The sequence below is a fragment of the Balaenoptera musculus genome, chromosome 6 (assembly GCF_009873245.2).
Source record: "Balaenoptera musculus isolate JJ_BM4_2016_0621 chromosome 6, mBalMus1.pri.v3, whole genome shotgun sequence".
NCBI lineage: Eukaryota > Metazoa > Chordata > Mammalia > Artiodactyla > Balaenopteridae > Balaenoptera > Balaenoptera musculus.
Window position 1 is genome coordinate 106,573,637 of NC_045790.1, and position 16,095 is coordinate 106,589,731.

At 41.6% G+C, this 16,095-nt stretch overlaps 1 protein-coding gene across 8 annotated transcripts in view; it reads right to left on the minus strand.

Moving 5' to 3' along the window:
• The window catches only part of MAPKAP1 (MAPK associated protein 1), a 237,572-nt gene extending 221,914 nt beyond the window's left edge, over positions 1-15,658 (minus strand). For 5 of the 8 annotated variants that reach the window (XM_036855298.1, XM_036855302.1, XM_036855294.1 and 2 more), the window contains exon 1: positions 15,398-15,658. The gene's annotated coding sequence lies outside the window, so the exon portion shown is untranslated. Of the gene's footprint in view, positions 1-462; positions 714-15,397 lie in introns of all 8 variants that reach the window. The other 3 variants (XM_036855295.1, XM_036855301.1, XM_036855300.1) reach the window with 3 other exon arrangements.
• Positions 15,659-16,095: the final 437 nt, after the last annotated feature.

A 16,095-nucleotide genomic window follows, 5' to 3' on the forward strand; every position in this document is an offset into this window, starting at 1 on the left:
CAGCTCAGGGAAGAGACGATGAAATCCAAAGTAAGGCAGTGAAAGATAGGCTTATGAACTTAAGAAACAGTTTAAAAAAATATTTAGGAGATAAAATTGGTAGAACTTGGTGACTGAGTGGATGTGGAGGGTTAAGGAGAAGGCGAAAGTTTACGGCTTGCATGATAGCACCAACAAACGAAACTGAACTGAAAAGCAGGAACAGCTTAACAGGGAGAGGGGAAATGAGGAACTATGTTTCAGACACAATGAGCTTGAGATGTCTATGGATTACCCAAACAGAGATCCATCATGATGCAAACCTAACAGCCCAGGAGAAAGGTCTGAGCAAATCTGGGACAACAACATATAAGTGACACATGAAGGACAGGCAAACCTGAAGCCTAGGAGAAAGATCTGAGCAAATTTGGAAGACATTAACATATAAATGACAGATGAAGCCACGGATGTGAATGAGCTTACCCAGAGAAAATATGCAAGGAAACGAGCAGTAACCTAGTGACAAAACCCAAGGAACAGCAAAACAGTCCTCCCTCCGTATATGCAGGTTCGGAATCCGCAGATTCAACCAACTGCAGATCGAATTTGGTTGGTTGCGTGAATGCACAGATGCAGAACCCAGGATATGGAAGGCCGACTGTACTATGCCATTTTACATGAGGGACTTGAGCATCTGTGAATTTTGGTATCCTCAGGGTCCTGGAACCAGTACCCTGCAAATACAGAAGGATGACTGTAGTTAAAGGATGAGCCAAGAAAAAGAAATCCCCGAAAATCTCCGAAAATCAACTCAACCTTTGCCTAGATTCTAAAGTTAGGATCTGTGCTGTGGAAATTCACAAATATCTAAGCAGTTACAGTCGTCCCTCAGTAAACCTGGGGGATTGTTTCCAGGACCACCGCAGATACTAAAATCTGTGGATGCTCAAGTCCCATAGTTGGCCCTCCCTCCTCTGTATCCATGGCTCCACATCCACAGATCCAACCTATCACAGATCCTGTCGTACTGTATTTATTGAAAAAAAAATCCGCATGTAAGTGGACTGGTGCAGTTCAAACCCATATTGTTCAAGGGTCAACTGTACTTTCTTCACTGGCTTTTCCCCCTCCCTGCATGTCCTAGTAAGAAGTTCCAACTACTGGATTGTGGAGTCCTTGAGAAGAAAGGACTAGAAGCCTTATTTGGCTTCCTGTCAATAACGTCCAATATAAGGCCTGGTACACATATGCTTGTAGAGTGAATGTAGTTGAAGAGATAAAACTGGAGAATTTCCCATTTATCAAGACAAAAGGGCTCATGGAATGCCTAGGGTTGCTTCCAGCCCAGACCAGAGCAATAGAAAGCCTGAAGAAAGTGGAAGCAGAAAGGCGGCAGACCTTATACACTGCTGGAGGGCATGTAAAATGGTGCAGCCACCTGTGAAAACAATTTGTCAGTTCCTCAAACTGTTAAACAGAGTTACCGTATGACCCAGTAATCCACTCCAAGGTAATACACCCAATAGAATTGAAAACATATGCTCAGACAAAAACTTGTACAAGAATGTCCGCAGCAGTATTATTCATAACAGCCAAAGAGTGGAAACAACCCAAACCTCCATCAACTGATGAACGAATAGGCAAAATGTGGTACTTCCATACAATGGGATATTATTCAGCAATAAAAAGAAATAAAGTACTGGACTTCCCTGGTGGCGCAGTGGTTAAGAATCCACCTGCCAATGCAAGGGACATGGGTTCGAGCCCTGGTCCAGGAAGATCCCACATGCCGCGGAGCAACTAAGCCCGTGTGCAACAACTAACGAGCCTGTGCTCTAAAGCCTGCGATCCACAACTACTGAGCCCTCCTGCCACAACTACTGAAGCCTGCGCGCCTAGAGCCCATGCTCCGCAGCAAGAGAAGCCACCGCAATGAGACACCTGCGCGCCACAATGAAGAGCAGCCCCCACTCACGGCAACTAGAGAAAGCCCGTTTGCAGCAGCAAAGACCCAACGCAGCCAAAACTAAATATATAAAAAAAAAAAAAAAAAAAAAAGAAATGAAGTACTGATATATGCTACAATATGGATGAACCTTGACAACATTATGCTAAGAAGCCAGACACAAAAAGCCACATATTGTGTGATTTCATTTATATAAAAGGTTCAGAATAGGCAAATCCATAGATACAGGAAGTAGATTAATGATTGCCAGTGGCTAGAGGAGAGAGAAATGAGGAGTGAGGGCTAATGGGTATGGGTTTTCTTTGGGGGTGATAAACCATTAAAGTGTACACTTTTAAAAGGGTAAATGTTATGATACATGAGTTATATCTCAATTTTAAAAGGGGGTGGGGTAGAAACACAGAGAGGCTAGAATCCATGCTGCACCCTAGAATTTCTTCTAGTTCAGGTGATTCCAACACAAGGATAACAACAAATCACTTAATTGAACAGTACTGGCGACAGTAACCATAAAATTTTTTTAAACAATTTGTAATACAAGTTGATAACATCAAAGAGATGTCAAATTCCTCACCCAAAAATCAGAGATTTCAAGACTTTTCCCCTGGGGAAAGGAGGAGAACTGTCTATACATTAGTGACCTTGTGTGGAGGTAGCCGATCTACATTTCTAATTGAGGGAGATTAAAGCCTAGTGCCAGAAAACACAACAGAACTTGTGACTTTGTTGAAGCAAGCACTCCTGCACTGAGCAGCTTCTCCTACCAAAGCACCAGACACTGCTTTAATCCACCCCAGAGCTGGGCCTGGGAAGTCACAGAGTTTACACTATGCCTCTGTCAGCAACCTACTGAGCTACTGGTCCTTGGGGAGTAATTCTCCTCTTCACTTTGGAATAAACAAAGGGAGGGAGACACAACAAGGAAGACAACATGGCATGACAGACAACATAAAGGCTTCAGAAAGCTTGTGTGTGCTCCCAATTCTACCACCCAGTAGCTGAGAAAACTGGCAAAGTCACAATCCCTCTGGACCTCAGTAAGACATTATCTCATACCTCACAAAGCTGCTCTCACAAGGTAGGGCCCAACAGTGACACTCAAATATTAGTATTCTCCCCAATTCACCAAAAAGAAAACTAGTTGCTAGTACTGTATATTTTGGGGTCATATTGGAAAGTAAGACTCATGGACCTCTTCTCTATGAGGTACTTAAACACATATTCTCATACTTAAAATTAGGAAACAAATAGAATGTCCAAATTAGAATCCTTGACTCCTTTCTGTGAAGCCTACCGCCATTTAATTACCAATACTATGCATCTCTTCTCTCTCTAGATTTCATTCATTCTCTTTCTCTCCATTATCCAATCCCACCTTCTCTCACCTAGGCTACAGCAATTGCTTCCTAACTTGTCTTAAGACCCTTCAATAACGTCCCAAACTCTTTAATATAACTGAACTTGCTTCCTCTGCAGCCCCATCTTCCATTTATCCCCTTTGTTCTTTCTACTCTAGCCATTCTCAACTTTTAGTGTTCTTCCAGCCTTTAAAACTGTTTATTCTCTCCTTCCACCTGGCTTAAACATCACTTTCTCCTTCACCCTTCAGATCCCAATTTAGACAGCACCTGCCTGGAAGGTTTGACCTTATCAAGTCTAGGGTGGGTACTCCTCCATACTCACCTTGACTCTCATTACTCTAACACTTCTCACGCTAGGCTTTACTCCTCAAACTACGCTGCACTTCCGTTACTAGACTGCAAATCCCACGAGCACTGGGTCCGTGCCTGTAGTTTTCATTGCTCGATTCCCAGACATATGACTAATGCCTAATATATATTCAGCTAATGCTGACTGAATAAGTTGAATGACTGCAGTTAAGCAAAAAACTTAATTGACTAAATGGAACATTTTGCATGTAATATTTTCTTCATATAAAATATTTTTTAATATTTTTTTAATTTTGAAGAAAATTACAGATACAGCCAAATCCAATTTTTCATAACAACCATGGGGAAAAGGGCTTAAGCACACATGGACTTTCTACAACTTTAACCGTTAATACTAAATATAATCAAAAGGAGGTAAACTACTACCCCAGTGGGAATGGTACTCCTAACATTGTTCAGTTTTGGGACTTAAATCTCCTTAACTGGAAAGAGTGGTAAAGGTATATATAATGCAAATTACAAACATTATTGTCAAATCTTGCACTGGAGTAAAAATAAGTGGAAATTTTTTTTGCCAGCCCACTTCTCCCCCCCAAAAAAGAATGTCCACACACTTGATAGAAACACCACTTAACTCCAAATAGCTCACCAAGTGAAGGTTACTGTGAAATACTTCAAGTTCCATAAGCACTCAGGACTGCAAAGACTGTGGGAAGAGAATGTTCCAAGCACCAACTAATGATCAGAAGGTACAAATGAAATAAACCCTGATGCATAATGACTATCTAAGGAAGTCTAAACTGAAGACTGAATATATTTGTTCTGAAATCATTAACCAAGCTTCAGCTTCTGAAATACATTAAAAATACTTAACACATTTTATGTCTCAAGTACAAGTGACAGAGATTTATTATTAAAGATAACTAGTTTCCTTCGCCTAGTTTAGATATATATAAATCTATATCACATTTCAGACTTCATTTTTGTATTTTGGATTTTTTCTTAATACCAACAATTTCAATTCTTATCATGTGCTTGTTCCCTATGCTAATGAAAACACAAGTTATACCAACTCGGAATTTTTATTATCATTTTGGGGATGTGACCACCCTTTTTATTCTGTTCATATTTTAACTCAGCAACTTTAATCCTACAATCAAAACTTCATTAGCGGGCTTCCCTGGTGGTGCAGTGGTTGAGAGTCTGCCTGCCAATGCAGGGGACACGGGTTCGAGCCCTGGTCTGGGAAGATTCCACATGCCGCGGAGCAACTGGGCCCGTGAGCCATAATTACTGAGCCTGCGCGTCTGGAGCCTGTGCTCCGCAACAAGAGAGGCCGCGATGGTGAGAGGCCCGCGCACCGCGATGAGGAGTGGCCCCCGCTTGCCGCAACTAGAGAAAGCCCTCACACAGAAACGAAGACCCAACACAGCCATAAATAAATAAATTTTAAAAAAAAACAAAAAAACAAAACACAGAAATAGATCGTTAAAAAAAAAAAAAAAGCTTCATTAGCTTGTAAACAAACTGTTTCTCAGGTAAACTGAATTGCCCCACATCAGGATCTTAAGCAAATAAATAAGCACAAAAAAGGCAGAGATTATAAATTAGGGCAGACAAATCTGTATCTAGCCCCACGCCGGTAAAGAGCATTCTATCAATACAGTGAAATGCTAATCTCCTAATTAACAACCTAATTAGGTAATTATGGCTTTGCAGAGGGATGCCGAAATGAAATATGACAACATGGTCACCTCTTTATATGGCACCTGTGGGCCTTTTCAGCTGTCATTGCAAAGAGTGCAATATCAGTTTGAACAGATGACAAAGTGCTGTCATTTTTCATTCTGATAATATACAGAATGCTTTGGACAGAAGCAGTTTACAAAATGAAACATCTTGCCTGGTATTTTCCTAATTTAAATATGCTCAAATACTTTGTTAAATTTTTGCATGCTTTTGTATATTGTATATACGAGAATTACCATGCACATTAAAAAAAAAACTAGACATCATGCTTAACGGTACATGCTGAAACTACTGCAATTTCATTTAGGAAGTATATAATTAGAAAAGAATAAAAGACACAATTCTTCATGACATTTTAATATTCATACATCCTGAATACTGCTATCACAAAAATTAAAATTCAAACTTTGATCTTTAATTTTTTCCTTACAAAATTTTTCAAAAGTGAGATAGAAATTCACACTTACACTTTTCCATACCAAAAAAGCACTTACCAAGATACAAATATTCAACTCACAAAAAAAAGCTCTATATACCAATGACCAGCCTTATGAATAACAGGCAAGTACTCTTTCTGAAAGACAGAGCTGTCACAGGGCTACTCACTGACCCACTGGCCACTAAAGAGGTGATGGTAGCACTGGGACACTGGTACCACCTACACAAATGACTCTTCTTTCAAGATATTTTTGAGGAGGAGAGGAGGGCTAGCCTGGGAACCTCAACATCATGTATGTCAAGATACAGGAAACCATATCCTAAGTGTAAAACAACTGAGGTTAAAACTAACTTGAAAATACAATCTTATTGGGTTAGCCAAAAAGTTCTTTCAGTTTTTAAGTAAAAATAAAAGATATTTTTCATTTTCACCAAGAACTTTATTGAACAATATATTCACCGTTTTGTTTCACTACCTTCTGCCATTTTTCTGGCAACTGCATAATTCCATCCTCCCAAAACTTTTTATCTTTTTGAGCAAAGAACTGTCCCAGGTGCCTTTTACAGTCTTCCAGGGAACTGAAATTTTTTCCATTAAGAGAATTTTGTAAAGACCAAAGTAAATGGAAATCCAAAGGTGCAATGTCTGAATATGGCAGATGAATCAGAACTTCCCAGCCAAGCTGTAACAGTTTTTGCCTGGTCATCAAAGAAACATGAGGTCTTGCGTTATCCTGATGGAAGATTATGCGTTTTCTGTTGACTAATTCTGTATGCTTTTTGTCAAGTGCTGCTTTCAGTTGGTCTAATTTGGAGCAGTACTTGTTGGAATTAATCGTTTGGTTTTCCAGAAGGAGCTCATAAGAGAGGACTCGCTTTCAATGCCACCATATACACAACATCACCTTCTTTGGATGAAGACCAGCTTTTGGTGTGGTTGGTGGTGGTTCATCTCGCTTGCCCCACAAACTCTTCCGTTCCACGTTATTTTTTTTTTTTTAATTTATTTTATTTTTGGCTGTGTTGGGTCTTCGTTTCTGTGCGAGGGCTTTCTCTAGTTGTGGCAAGCGGGGGCCACTCTTCATCGTGGTGCGCGGGCCTCTCACTGTCGCGGCCTCTCTTGTTGCGGAGCACAGGCTCCAGACGCCCAGGCTCAGTAGTTGTGGTTCACAGGCCCAGTTGCTCCGCAGCATGTGGATCTTCCCAGACCAGGGCTCGAACCCGTGTCCCCTGCATTAGCAGGCAGATTCTCAACCACCGCGCCACCAGGGAAGCCCCGTTCCACATTATTGTACACTATCCACTTTTCATTGCCCATCACAATTTGTTTTAAAAACGGAACATTTCCATTACGTTTAAGTAGAGAATTGCATGCGGAAATACGGTCAAGAAGGTTTTTTTCACCTTAGGTGGAATCCAAACATTAAAGTGATTAACATAACCAAGCTGGTGCAAATGATTTTCAACGCTTGATTTGGATATTTTGAGTATGTCAGCTATCTCCCGTGTGGTATAACATTGATTGTTCTCAATGAATGTCTCAATTTGATCGCTATCAACTTCAAATGGTCTACCTGACCGTGGTGCTTCGTCCAGCGAGAAATCTCCAGTATGAAACTTCGCAAACCACTTTTGACACGTTCGATCAGTCACAGCATCTTCTTCATACACTGCACAAATCGTTTTTTGCATTTCAGTTGCATTTTCACCTTTCTTGAAATAATAAAGCATAATATGCCGAAAATGTTGCTTTTTATCTTCCATCTTCAATATTAAAATGGCTACACAAAAATTCACCAATTTTAAGTTTTTTTTAAATGTACGCTGATATGATAGCTGTCACAATACAATCTAACAAAATTGTTTCGAATGAAGTTAAAGACAACTAAGTGCTACTACAGCCATCGTACAGGAAAACCAAATGAACTTTTTGGCCAACCCAATATAACTTCAGATCACCTGTATTAGGGAAAACTTTTTGGTCAAAATGATGTGCACTAGCTCTACTCATATTTCTCAATTACAAGTTAATTAAAAGGATTTTTTTATTGAAAAGTAATTTATGTTTATCAGAGAGTATTCTGGAAAACAGAAAAGAACATAAAGACCTATACTCTAACCACCTGTTTTTTTCTTTGTGTGTTTGACATTAATTGAAATCATACTTTATATAGTTTTATATCCTTCTTTCACTTCATATTATATGATGAGCATATTAATAAGTCACTAAAATTCTTCTAAAACATCTAAAATGCTTGTACAATATTTCCATTCTATGGCTTTTCCATTTCTCTTACCTCTTTGTTGACTACTAAAGTTGTTTCTAATTTTTGCTATTATAAATACTTCCACAGTGAACACCTTTGAACATGAATATTTTTCTACATTTCTGATTATTTCTTTAACAAAGATTCTTAGAAATGGGATTACAAGCTCAAAAGGCATACACGACTTCTTTAAAAAGGCTTGTGGGGCTTCCCTGGTGGCGCAGTGGTTGAGAATCTGCCTGCCAATGCAGGGGACACGGGTTCGAGCCCTGGTCTGGGAAGATCCCACATGCCGCAGAGCAGCTGGGCCCGTGAGCCACAACTACTGAGCCTGCGCGTCTGGAGCCTGTGCTCCGCAACAAGAGAGGCCCGCGACAGTGAGGGGACCGCGCACCGTGATGAAGAGTGGCCCCCGCTTGCCACAACTAGAGAAAGCCCTCGCACAGAAACGAAGACCCAACACAGCCATAAATAAATAAATAAATAAATAAATAAATAAAATTTAAAAAGGCTTGTGAAAAATACTGCCAAAGTTCTTTCCAGAAAAGTTTTACCAATTTTTATTCCCACTACTGATATGAGGGATCATCTAACTACCAACCTCTGCCAGCAATGAGTATTATTAGAGTTTTATTAAATCATTAAACTTCAAATCATAAGAGTATACCTGTAACCAAACACTCCCACAACATAATAAATAACTTTCTACAGGCATTAAGTTTTTGTTTTGTTTTTTTAAATTTATTTTGGTTGCGCTGGGTCTTAGTTGCAGCAGGCAGGCGCCTTAGTTGCAGCTTGCCGGTTCCTTAGTTGCAGCAGGCGGGCTCCTTAGTTACGGCGTGCGAACTCTTAGTTGCGGCATGCATGTGGGATCTAGTTCCCTGAGCAGGGATCGAACCCTGGCCCCCTGCACTGGGAGCACGGAATCTTATCCACTGCGCCACCAGGGAAGTCCCCTACAGGCATTAAGTTTAAAATGAGTAAGAAGGGCCACAGTGGATGATCCTCCCAAAACAAGGGCCAGTTCCAATAACCAAATCTAGAGCAGCATGGAATAGCGACAAAAGCACTATGGTATTTAGAGTAAAAAACCCAAAGGTTCAAATCCCAGCTTTGCCATTATCAGTAGCTCTCTACCTTTAATCACTTTACTTCTCTAAGCTTCAGTTTCAGCATTTATGAGATGGGGATGAGGAGAACATAATATAGTCCTAGTTCTAACAACTTCAAAAGGTACTCATGGGCACACAAAAAGGTAATATAAACAATTGAAAGTGTTTATTGTTATTTAACAGATCAATTCATTTAACAGCCTAAAAATAGCATACTGAAACCCTTTTCTCAACAGTGCACAGTTGACAGGTACACCAATTCACAAAGCACAACTAGAAATTAACAAGACTAATTTCATGATCCAGGCATGAAAACAAGTCTCATTCCTTTACAACCACTCCATAAAATCATTTCTTGTTACATTATACTAACATCTGAATAGCTTGTGCCCCTGAATGCTGGTACCTACATCCCTCCAAAAGCATCATGGTACTAGGTACCTACATAAACTGTTTCATTTAATCCTCACAAGTATATGAGACTGGCAGTACTGTCCTCATTTTGCATTGTCTGGGTCACGCAGTTAATAACCGACAGAGCCAATATTCAAATCCAGGTGGGTGTGACTCCAAAGCCCCACCTCACACTGCTTCAAGGTCTGCACCTCAGTTCTTCTTTGTTAGTCTCCTATATGTCAGCAACTAAAGTACAGATTAAAAATTTACTTGTTTTAAAAAGAAAACCATTCCTTCAAACAATTTTCTACCTATTTCTCTGCTGAAACAGTATTTATTTATAATACAGTACCTTAAAATGAGTCCATAGGAAACTAAAAAATGTTATTTTTTTTTGAAGTTTTACACATTTGCTCCATTTTGACAGCATCAATAATAAAAGCATATTCATAAAAGTATACTCAAGTATGACTCTAACACTGCATGTATTTAGGGGTAAATGTGACATAATATTCAATTTATTTCACAAGCGATTACCATAATTTAATTCCACTAGCTATTCTAATACCTTCTTGCTATTTCCAGAATTTAAGTTTTGTTAAGTGGCTTCTCCCATTTTTCTCACTTTCATTATTTAAAACTGTTTTCTTCCTTGGGTCCAAATTTTGTGTTTCCTATATTAAATCTATTTCTTCAATATACCTAGACTGCTGCCAACTACAGTTAATAAATTGTGAATGACTCCTCAGGATTTATTTTCTTCATTTTTTATATTCTATGTTATTTCCTTATACGATAGAGTATGAATGCAAACAAGTATCTAGAACACCAATATTTCTTCAATTTTCACCTTGTGGAAGCTGGGTATTAAAATAAAAATAAATTAAACTCTTGGGCTGGAAGCTCCCTGACCATATTTCTCTCACTAGGCTGGGTGTCTCTCTGCCTCCTTCCAATCTGGTGTATATAGAGTCAACAAAGCACTGTATGCATCTGGGGAGGTCCTTACCCAGAAGTAATGAACAAAGAACAGAGGGAAGAGCTGAACAGTGGCTCCCTACCTGCCATCAAGAGAGAAGCAGCATTTTAGATCTGAACTGTTCTCCACTGGAGTCTGCCAGTAATCAGCTGTGCAGCTTTAAGCATGTCAATTAGAATCAGAAAGCTTGGCATCTTGAAAAGACCTCACCAAGACTTCAACTGTGCTCCCTCATTATCATCCAGATGGGAAAAAGATACAAAGATTCGTAAGTGACTTGACCAAAACCAAAAGGCTGTTAGTGGCATACCTGCATTCAGAATTCAAGTCCCTCTCAGTCTCGTGCACTTTCTACTAAACTGTAATTCACTGGGCACCAATTTCTTCATCTCAAGAGGTTATGATAACCCCCCTTGTTCACTTCATGTACTGTAGAGAGTACCAAAGGAGACAAGAGATCTGGCAGCATTTAAAGTGCTAAGGGCACAAAAGTATTACAAGGTCATCATCACCTCATCCAAACCCCATCCCTCCAGAAATTTAGCCTGATCATACAATAAAAGCATTTACCCTGCCACTTCCCCAAAGATATCAGTATGAGTCAAATACAACACCCCCTCACTGTAGCAATTTACCAGTAGATTTCTGATCAATAATCACAACAGGCGTTGTACCTCCTGCTTTGAACAGTGAGTATCAAAATTTCAGCGAGCAGGTAGGTCAGAGTTCACAATCAGGCAGACTAAGACTGTGCACAGCCCACAAATGTGTTTTGGTCTACATGATAATTTTTTTAAGGGCAGTTTTTTAAACTAAATACATTAAAATCCAGATTTCCAGCATCTCTTGAAAACAATCGGAAGATCTAGAGACACTGGGTCCACTTCCTCACAGGGCGACAAGCAACTGGAGCTGAGGAGTGACTGCTGCCTCCAGACTGACTGGTCATGGGCCCTCCAGTTCACAAGGTCTGTCCTTCTCTTTATATTACATCATGGGCATTTGAGTTGGAGACTCCTGAGGCAGAGTTCAAAGAGAACTAAATTAATAAATATTTGTTTACTCTTTTGGCCACCTTTTTTTTTTTTTGCATTATCAACTCACTAGCTGTATGACTCTTGGGTAACACGCTTAACCACTAAGCCTTAGGCTACTCGTGTTAAATTGGTAACACCCTAGCTCACAGAATCATAAAGATTGAAGGAAATAAGGTATACAGAAACATTTAACGATGACTATAAGCACTCAATTACTTTAACACAAGCTGAAATGTGCTAACTTTTGAGTCAAAAACTTCAAATTCACAGAAAACACAAGGTCAGGGTACCTCCCATGGGAGAAAAAATGTAATGTGACAGAATTCTTTGTCATAATAATTTGGCATCTATTGCTGAGTCCTTAACAATAAGGCCTACATATCAAAATAACAGATTTACAGCAAATTCTCTCAGCTGAAGCACATATAATCTACTGAACTGCAATAATTTCTAAAGTCTTCAGTTATGAGTCAACAAGCAAAACAAACACCCCACTTAAGTATATATATTTAACGGGACAGATGAGGTGATGAGTTCCTTGAGTGCAGAAGCCATGTTCATTCCTCATTATTCCTACTGCCCAGCATGGTGATGGGCACGTTGAAGCTAGGGCTCAAGGACTAGCTCCTCTCTGAAGCCACCCACATCACAAAGACACAACATGGCGTAGCACCGAAGAGTGGAGTTACCAAAGTCTGGCAGATAATCCCCTCTACTCTCAGCTCCAACAACTGCATAAACTAAAGAAATTCATTTAACCTCTGTGCTCTAGTTTCCTCATCTGTAAAATCAGAATGCTAATAACAACATCCTGTAGAGGAATGAATGAGAGAATGCATTTAACACAATGCTGGCACACAGTAAGTGCTCATTAGCTACCGTTATCAGTGTTTCCTCCTTTGTGCTCCACAGTACCCTGTGGGGACTGCTATCTTAGTACCTACTATGCTTTACTATGGTTCACCTGCACAAACATGTCTGCCCCATGGGAGTGTCAACAACCTCAGGGTGGGGACCTGGTTATACTCCTTTTTGTATCCCTGGGTCTAACATTTTCCCTGGCACAGCTGAATGAATCATAGATCTTCAAGGTATTTATTAACAGGAAAGGTTATGAACAGAAACTGGAAGTGACCTCTCTTGCCCAACACACAAGCCCTGACTCTGACCCCCTCCTGACCCTCCAACTTTACTTCCCAGTATTCCCACTGAAAAAAGCAATGGTTTGATTTATTCAGGCTGGTCTACTCACTACTCTAAAACCATGCCACAGGTGTTGCATCTTTGCATCTTACCGCTATTTTCAGGGGATCCTTGCCACGAATCAGGCCCTTTACCCACATTAGCTCGCACTTCATGAAGTCTCTATCATCCCCCCTCCCAAACTATACTTGAAAGAAATAATACTTAGAATTAAGAAACTTGCCAAAGGTCACATATCTAGTAAGAGGAAGGACCAAGAATTGAAGCCAGCATCCACGGTTGTTCTCTACAGAATGTCTGGTCCACTCATTCAACGTTGAGCTGACCCACCTACTACCTTCTTGCCTTGGAAGATTAAGGTCTTCTCTACATTTAAAGGACTATCTGACATTCATATTGACATTGATATTTTTTCTCTTGTATAGCTGTTTCAATATGTATTTGCATATAGAGAGCTATGATGTGAGAAAAGAAAAACACATAATGGAAAAGGCACAGATGTAGGCATAAGACAGACCTGGGTTTGAATCCTGGCTCTGTCTCATACCAGATGTGTAATTTATCCTGAGCCTTCCTAATCTGTGAATTGAGGTTAAAATGATTAAACAAGAGAAACCTAATATAATCTCCAGTATAGTAAATAACAAAGCTTAGTTAACCCCACATTATGAAACATTACCTGGACATAGCACACTCCTCAAAAGTGAATAACGGGGACTTCCCTGATGGCTCAGTGGTTAAGAATCCGCCTGCCAATGCAGGGGACACGGGTTCAATCCCTGGTCTGGGAAGATCCCACATGCTGCGGAGCAACTAAGCCCGTGCACCACAACTACTGGGCCTGCGCTCTAGGGCCCACCAAGCCACAACTACTGAGCCTGTGTGCTGCAACTACTGAAGCCCGCACACCTAGAGCCTGTGCTCCACAAGAGAAGTCACTGCAGTGAGAAGCCCGTGAACCGCAACAAAGAGTAGCCCTGGCTCGCCACAACTAGAGAAAGCCTGTGAGCAGCAATGAGGACCCAATGCAGTCACAAATAAATAAATTAAATAAATAAATTTATTTTTAAAAAAAAAGTGAATAACGCCCCCTCTTCTGTGCTACCACTGGATCACAGAAAGAACTCTCCCGCAGTGTACATACCATTCTGTGTTAGAATTATTTCCTTATCTCACTCACTAAATTGAGCAGGCAAGAACTGAGTCTTATTTATCTCTACATTGTCTAGCATGGTACCTGGTATATATCCATACTCAGTAGATGTTTACTAAGTGAAATAATTGTAAATATAATAATGAGTGTTTATAGGATTCTAGAAAAGAAATCATTTCCAGCTGAGGTTGCCCTGAACTGGTTGAGGGAAGGCCAATTTCAGCTGGGCCGTGGTAACATCTCAATAGGTGGAAACAGAAAAGGAGAAATCTAGGCAGAGAGAAAGTCCTACAAAAAAACAACGAAAGGAAACAACAAAGGCATCTAGGTCGTACTCAGCCAGAGCAAAGCATCAGGGTAGGGGGCCTTTCGAAGCATAGCTGGAAAGTTAGCCAGGAGCCAGGAGGTGTAGAGGAATGTGAGTACACTCAGGCATCACAGTAGATGAAGGAAGGTATGAACACAAAGCTGAATGGGAAAGGGGCCGCCAGCATGCCTCACAGGCCCCAGCAAGCTCGCAAATGTGTAAACTGAAAAAGATAAAACAAATATCAATACTTCATCAACAACTCTTTCAGCATTTACTGAGCATCCTGTGTGAGCTCACAGAATATGAAGAATAAAACATGGTGCCTTCTTTTCTGCTGTTTTAAATTAGGAATCCACCCCTTCTGCTTGTCAAAATATTGATAGAATGAGAACGTTGACTTTGCTTTAACCGATGTCTGTAAACACCTGTCTCCATTTGACTGTTCACGCATGGGGAAGTTTTGGACTTTGCTGGTTTTGGTTTATAACATGATGCTTTTGCACAGTGCCAGGTATTGGGATAGGCTTCAAAAATCACTTCATTCAGAATGAAAATTGAGCCAATCTCTGAGTCAACTTTTGGGTCTCCGGTTAAAGTAATGCTCTTGCTTAAACTACAATGATTTTTTTTTTCCCAGCCTTAAACAGATCTAGAAGACTCTATGCCACTCCCATAAACAAAAAGCTGAATCAAAGTTCCAGCAGCACTCTGGCTAGAAAAAAACAGTTCTGCGAGGCTGTTTACCCCTTTGGGGCAATGGAGCTAAGGGGAGCTGGGAAACAGGGACTGCACAGGCAATGCTTTAAAAACTTGATTTTCACGTTATGAAGATTAAGACACCTAGATGTTGCCGAGGGTACAGCCAGAAACTGCCGGAGTCAACAGCACCCTCCCCAAACCCCAATACTACCAGGTCCACTAGTTTCTACTCCCCCAAATCACACACCCAGCTGTCAGGCTCATAGCAGCCTCCACGAAAGGGCCAGAAAACGGATGCTCACGGGAGCCCAGAGCAAGGGCCAGATAGGCTGCCCGCTGGGCAGCGCTGGGCGCGGGGGAGTGAGGAGGGCCGCCAGGCTCCTCGGGTGGGCTGGCGGGGGTAGCGAACGAAGGAGCTAGAGGCTGGGGCAACCTTTACCTGAAGCTGCTGCCACACTACGGGCCGGGTCGGCCCTGGGACTCGTTCCTGAGGGGAGGGCTCGGCTTCCCCGCGCCTCCCGGCCCCTGCCCGAGCTCCGCACTCTCGGAATCCTCGGGGACTGGCGCTCCTCCCGGCCGGCTCAGCAGCCGCTTTCCGGGCTCGCCTTCATGCCCCAGCCGCTCGCCGCCGCTCGCCAGCTGAGCAGCAGCCCTGTAGCCCCGAGCCGCGCCACGACCCGGAACCGCACTCCGCGCACCGGAAGTCTCCGACCGGGAAGAAGCCGTTGGCTGGGGACGTAGCGCGCAAGCCCCAGAGCCAAGAGCAAGGAGGGAAGCCCTCTCGGGGGGCGGGGCCGAACGGGAGGCTGTGCGCGTGCGCACCACTTCCCCGCCTCCGGCCAAGGCCTGGGTGGGAGATGAGCTGGGAGTCTGGCAATATACATTGACCTTCGCATTTGGGTTGGGTAGAAATCAGCGTCAGCCTTCTCCTTCGAATTTCCTCCTCTCTCCCTGCTTCCACGCAAAAAAGCCCTTGGTTCCTCCAGAACTGAGTGATGAGGAAGACCTGGGTTTAAATGCCAACTCTAACCTGCTGTGTATTCTAGGACAAGACACCTCCCTTCTCTGACCCATCCATACAGTGGTTCCAATTTTAAGTATTGCTGTGAGAATCGAATGGGATGATGCTCTAAAAAC